This window comes from Tupaia chinensis, unplaced genomic scaffold (assembly GCF_000334495.1).
Source record: "Tupaia chinensis unplaced genomic scaffold, TupChi_1.0 Scaffold139491_1, whole genome shotgun sequence".
NCBI lineage: Eukaryota > Metazoa > Chordata > Mammalia > Scandentia > Tupaiidae > Tupaia > Tupaia belangeri.
The window spans coordinates 1,369,291-1,375,955 of NW_006199376.1; the positions used below are offsets into that span (position 1 = coordinate 1,369,291).

Genomic DNA, 6,665 nt, shown 5'->3' on the forward strand with positions numbered 1-6,665 from the left:
GAAGATCTTCAAGTGAGCACTTCCAGATGTCCAGGAGTGTGCTTTCTGTCTTTCTAGGTGTATTCTAAGATGCTTTATGCAGGACACCCTTGTCCAAAATGACTGTTAGATCTTGTTTTCTTCTTCTTCTTTTTTTTGGTTAAAACTGGAATTTACTATAAACCACTTATATCCAGGAACAAACATTCAAATCACCTGCAGAGATTTGTAAGTATATTCTCCTCCAGGCTTGGATAAGACTATAGTGGGGTTGGGATCAGGTATGTTTAAAAAGCGCTGATGTGAATATCGCCTCCTCGTCCTTCCAGTCCCGTCCCTGCCCCCTCAGACCCTGAGTTCCCTAGCCTGACTTGGCCATGAGATCTTAGGGAGAAGGCTCCCAGGTCGCCACCTCCTCTGTCCAGGCCTCAGCTTTCCTCAGCCTGTCCCCTTTTTCTCTTGTGTCTTCTTCAGTTTCGAAGCTGGTGGTGTCGCGGCCGCCCTGCACGCTTCTCTCTGAGAATGGTGGGAGTGAAGCCGGTCAGGAGTGACCAGAATTTCTAACCAGAGCTGAGCGGCGCGGGCTCGAGTCTGTGTGTCAAGTTTACCAGGAGAGGGTGTGGACCATGTTTGAGGATTGCCCTGGCATTCAGGGCAATGAATAATAAATAGCCTCAGGCTGTTTTCTTAGCGGTAGATGTGCATCAGTGTCAGGGAACAGTTGCCACCGATAATACATTAGTAACACCTACATTTTTGTTTTTCTGAAACAAATGAGAATTGATCAGTATCAAGGAGCAGGTGTGTGGGATTAGAAGAAAAAGTCAAATGACACTTAGAAAATGACCCTGGAAGCAATGAAGACATAGATATTCCAAAAGGATATATGGATTCGATGTCATTTCTTTACAAAGCTGGTTGTGAGTGTCAATGAAAGCGATGAAAATGGATTTGACAAGTGTTTACAAAAACACCTGAGCTTCTTGGAATCTGCCTGTGATGAACAGCTACTTATTTACCATGACATCCAATCGACCTGTTAAGCTTTTATTCCATGAAATTTCGAGGGCCAGATAATGGCTAGGGTCGTAAACATGTAAAAATTTTTATCAACCCTCTTTCATCGATGGATTTTGAAGAGGCAGAAAAAAAGTGAACCAACTCAAGCTCTGGAACTGGCAGAGGATGATACTGAAGACGGCATTGCTTCTGTTAAGTTTCAGAATGCTAACAGTATATCTCTATTTGTTCAGTCCAAGGTGAGGAAGAAACAAGAATTTCATGTCTTACTTTTACTGGTACTCCAGTCCAGGCAACAAATATGAATGACTTCAAACGAGTAGTTGGCAAAAAAGGAGAAAGCTCTAAGATACAGAAGACCCTGGAAGACCATGTTGTAATCAGGTCTACAGCTCCTGGATAACTGCTTGATTCTGGTCAGAGACTGTCAGTGTTTCGATCATTGCCATTACCAATAAATCATTGCTTTTGTTCTGATGGTACCGCTAGTGTGTCTATTGTAATGTTGACACGTGCAGTTGTAAAGAAAAGTCACTACTTTTGCTAAGCTTAATTTTTGTCATTCTAAGTATTTTCTCTTTCCATTTATTTGAAAAATGGCTAGCTTCTAATTTTAGAAGAGACTTAGGTGTCTTGTAGCATACTGATTGAAAGCCATTTACTTTAGAGGATCCCAACTGTCTTGGAATTGGGAGTGTACGCCTCTCTACCATGCACATAGAACAAGTGATTTCGATAAACGACTTGGAAGATACTGTTCATGTTTAGATGAGTACTGACTTGTATTTTTATTAATGGACATTTGGGTATCCATGCTATAGAAATTATTTAAATGATAATAGGAATGAACAGATTTCATGAAATGTAACTACTCTTGCCTAAAACAGTGGGTTGATGGGTACACAGATTCTTTCTCATCCCAAGATTTTAATACCTTTTGGGTAAACATTTAAATTCAGGTCAACTGTTTACTAATAGAAAAATGTTGAAATTAGCTGTTGGAAAAAATACAGTAAAATGAATTCATGAGATAATAGGAATTATATTATCTTAAATCAAGTATTTATTACATTAACTGCCAAAATATGCCGTGTAAATATATAGAGAACATGGTTCAAGGTGGAAAATAAGTTGAGCAACCATATAATGCTTAACAGGTCTTTAACAAAAGGCTGGCAAAAAAAACCCAAAAAACAAAACACAAACACAAACATTTCTTTATTGCTTGTTTTCATATTTAAATTGTAATCTAGAAGGAATCGGTAAATTTAATTTTTAAAATTTGGGGTATTGTTAGGTTTCTCTTTTGCCGCTTTTTTCTTTTTCTCTGAGGAGGAGTAGATATGCCCTTGGTTTCATCCTCACTGTTGACAAATGAGGAAAAAAGGGAAGGGCAACCAGTTTCTCAACTTTCACAAACAGGAGTTTCACAACCGTTGGTTTCATCCTCACTGCTGACAAATGAAGAAAAAAGGGAAAGGCAACCGTTTCTCAACTTTCACAAACAGGAGTTTCACACTCCCACTTCTCTGGTGATTTTTCAGAAAGTCTCTTTGTGACAGCAACATTTTCAACGATTGTGGCAAGAACGGTTGGTCACATGATTTCTGAGAAACGGTTTGCTCAGTGAGGAGTGAAGCCTAATGGTTTCCAAGATGGTGGATAGCTCAAGATGGCGGATAGCTCAAGATGGCTCCAGTATGCAGTGCTCGTCACAAACGATGCGCTGAAACTGCATTCCAGTGTGACCATTGTGTATAGCACTGCAAAAACCCCTTTTAGAGATGTTTAAGATGTTCCACACATAGAAGTATTGCGCTCTTTAATAACTTCTTGGCCAGAAGGTTTACATTTACTGCAACTTTGACAGAATATCTCCCAAGGTGTGATGGTAAAAGCCATCTAATCCTTTCACCAGTAAGAAAGCTGTCAAAACTATTCAGGATGTGGAGCTTGGCTTCATAGGCTTTATATTTCTTTTTTAATCTTTGAAAAGGAATAATCTGAGAGATGATTTTACTTATTTATTTACTTATTTATTTGAGAGACTTTTGCTATAGGGCCCATGCCCTTGAGAGACAGAAAGGGACAGAGAGACAGAAAGTGAGAATTCACCCCCTAGGGGAATGACCACACCTGCAATACCTTCTCCTCCATTCTCCTCTTGGGGTTTTGGCATGCACACACATGCACCTTGTGTGAGTTTCAAGCCACCAGGGCCAGGAGTCGAACTGTGGTCAGTCATGTAGGAGTCGAGTGATGTAACACTTATGCCATCTGCTAGTCCTGTAGGCATGTCTTTTTACCTCCATGCTTATTCAAAGTTTTCTATAGGAACAGTCTGTCAAATAGGGTTCATCCTTGGTAAATAAATTTCAGCTAACTCTTATCCAATACCACTAGGCAAATGCAATCTGACCTTCAATTCTTTACTTGAAAATTTTCACAATATCACCACTAAAAATAAATTTTCATCCTCATTCAAAAGCAATCCTTATTATTTTTCCTGGTTCTGGCATGTGCCAACAGAGCTCCCACTGCCTCTTTTATCTACTCGCCGTCCAACTGCTTAAGTGAGGTGGGATCCGCAGGAGTCAAGGGGGAGGCTGCAGATGTGCTGAACTGGCTGACACACAAGCAGAGACTTCCATGTTGTTCTCACCTTGTGCAGACACCTTGTGCTTTTTCGGAACTTGTTTGCCTCCCTCTGGCTGGCACTGAGGTCTTGATTTGTGCTTCAGTCCTAGAATAAATACCTCCTGCAAATTCTTTGTTTCCTTTGACCTGACTTGATCTAGATAGCCCAATCTTATTTTTATTAAGGGCCCTGTCATTTGAGACATCCATCACTCTTTGTGCATCTCAGTTCAATCTCAAGGATCTTTTGGCCTCCCATACATTCTTCTGCACGCTTACAGGGAAAGGAGACAGAATTCTAGAAGCTGCTGCTTCAATGCCTTTTCTTTCTTGTATGTGCAGGGTGAAGACATCTGCTTTTTTGGTAATTTAGTGAACTTCTTTGGTTTCTCCTTTTTCCTTGGTTTCTCAACTACTTCTTCATGTCCAACTTCATCTTTAGTGACCTCAGTCCAGGGATATTCTTCTTTGAAAAATAATGATTATGTTTAAGATGTGCAGTCCAGTTTTTCAAGGATAGGAATAGAAAGTAGGGATGGATCTTGTTCAGGTCTCTCCCTGGAATTGGGCAGGTGTCACAGGGTTTCAGGGAAAGCAGCAGCTGGGATGCTACCTCCTCTGCTTCTGCTCCCACAGTTGTTTTCTAGTGAACAAGAGTTTTCATGTTAGTCAGCAGTAAGATTGAGCCCGGGATCCAGTTGTTACGAGCTATGTCTACTTACATCTTGGGTGTGGGGAGGGAGACCTAAGTCATGAAGGGCAGCTCAGTGGCAGAATGAATTAGCTTGTGGCATTGGCGCTACCTATCTTAATAATAGTCACGAGGAGAAAATGAGATGCCATAGGCTGGTTTTGTCCAGTACTTGGCCTCAAGTAGATGCTGAAATGTGCACTATTTTCTCTAAAGCACATAGTTGGTATGATGATAAAATATGTCAGAATATGAGGCATAGGGGAACCTCTCTAGTTGTTAAATTCTGCTAAGGATTTAACTAGAACCCCTTAGAATGTCCATATGAATGCCACCATCCTACATTCTTGGAAGGACTGTTTTTGTGCTGTTCTACTGGGCCTTATATTATCTCCTGTGTCTTTTCTGTTGCTGTGCTGTCTCTGTGTGACAGAGCCTGTGTCTGATCCACCTGAGGTTACTTCACAGTGCGAGGGCTTTTCCTGTACACGGCGGGATCTCTGCCAGTACTGTGTAAGTTAGTGATGGGGTGAAACCATCCACGGCCTCAAAGTCAGACTCAGAAATGAGTTCTTTCCACCACACATTCAGGTTCATCACCAGTACTAAGAAAAGACTCAGTTTCACTTCCTGTCATTCAGGGAAAACCGCAGTACTAGACACAGACTTTCAGTTTCAATTCTCAGTCTCATGTCAATTCCCAGAAATGTTTATTTGTAGCACAAACGTTGGTTAAGTGATTTTTAAAATTTATATTTTTTATCTTTTCAACTGAAATCTAAAAATTTTCCATACTCACTTGTTATTTTATCTTCCCCCATACTTAATTCATTTGCCCTATGTTTGCAACCAATGTTAAAAGATTATTCAGTCAAATGAAATTGATCAATAATTGTGAAGTCTTGATATGTTTACATTTTAAAATTGTATTTTTTAACCTTTAGTCACTGTACTTCTTTACAACATACAAAATAAATTTCCCAAGCCTGAATATGTTATATATTAGTCCAAAGATACTAACATACACATTTATCATCAACAGATAATTTTCCATTTTTGTGTGTATTACAAGTTTTGCTTTTTCCTCTTCTGATTCCCTCCCTCCTATCCCCTATAGCCCTTTCCCTCCCATACTATTTCTAGTATCTACAGTTGTTCTTCATGCTTTTTCAAAAAGAATTATGTACTTAATTTTATTTACTATTATTTTTATTTTTAAAATTTAATATAGGGCATATGTGTATATCAATGAGACAAAGAGAGAGAGATGGAGGGAAAGTGAGAAAGGAAGCCTCCATGCCTGAGCTTGAACTACAGTCCACCATAAGGAAGTCCAGTGCCTTAACCGCCATGCCACCTGGCAGTCCCACCTGCCAGCCCTAGTTTTGTAAATTCTGCCATAGAGGGCAGACTTTCGGTATATATTAAGTGAGGACCTACAGTGATCTCAGTCTGGCTTCCTTCACTTTGAATTAAATCTTCCACATTGCTCTACTTTCTGTCAAATGCTAGGGTCTCACTGTTCTTTATGGCTGAGTAGTATTTTATTGTGTATATGTGCCACATTTTTATCAATCCCTTTATCTGTTCTTGGACATTTGGGTTGATTCAATTTCTTAGTGATTGTGAATAATGCTGCAATAAACATCAGAATGCAAGTATTTTTTCCAACTGAGTTATTCCTATCCATTGGGTAAATACCCATTAATGGAGCTTTTGGATTATAAGGTATTTCTATCTGTAGGCCTTTGAGGCACCATATATTCTTTTCTTGACAGAGTGTAGTTCACTTGTCAGGTGCAGGCTTGGGGTAGTGAGGAGAGAAACAAGAGAGAAAAATCACCTCCCAGTGTGGCAGCATCATGCCGCAATCCTTTCTCTCCATTTTTCCATTGTGGCAGGGTTTTGGCATGCACACACACATACCATGTGTGTTTGTCAATCTGCCAGAGTCAGGATTCAAGTCACAGTTGGCCAAGTGAAATGCAGCTGCTTTAACCACTGAATTATAGGGACATCCTAAATGAATGTTTTTGTAAACTGTTTTTTCTAAATTTCCCTGTCACCAATTCATGATTTCTTTCTTTTTTTTTTTTTTACCAATTTCCTAACTTACATTCTGATAGAAAAAGTGTAGCCTTATTCTGATATTCTAGGGGAGTAGGAATTCACCCAAATCTTATGAAAGATACTTAGAGCCCAACCACCCAGGAATTTTCCATTTTTGTGTGTATTACAAGTTTTGCTTTTTCCTCTTCTGATTCCCTCCCTCCTATCCCCTATAGCCCTTTCCCTCCCATACTATTTCTAGTATCTACAGTTGTTCTTCATGCTTTTT

At 39.7% G+C, this 6,665-nt stretch overlaps 1 pseudogene; it reads left to right on the forward strand.

Annotated features, from left to right (window-relative positions):
- Positions 1–501: 501 nt before the first annotated feature.
- LOC102490991 (thioredoxin-like protein 1 pseudogene) lies at positions 502–1,402 on the forward strand (annotated as a pseudogene).
- Positions 1,403–6,665: the final 5,263 nt, after the last annotated feature.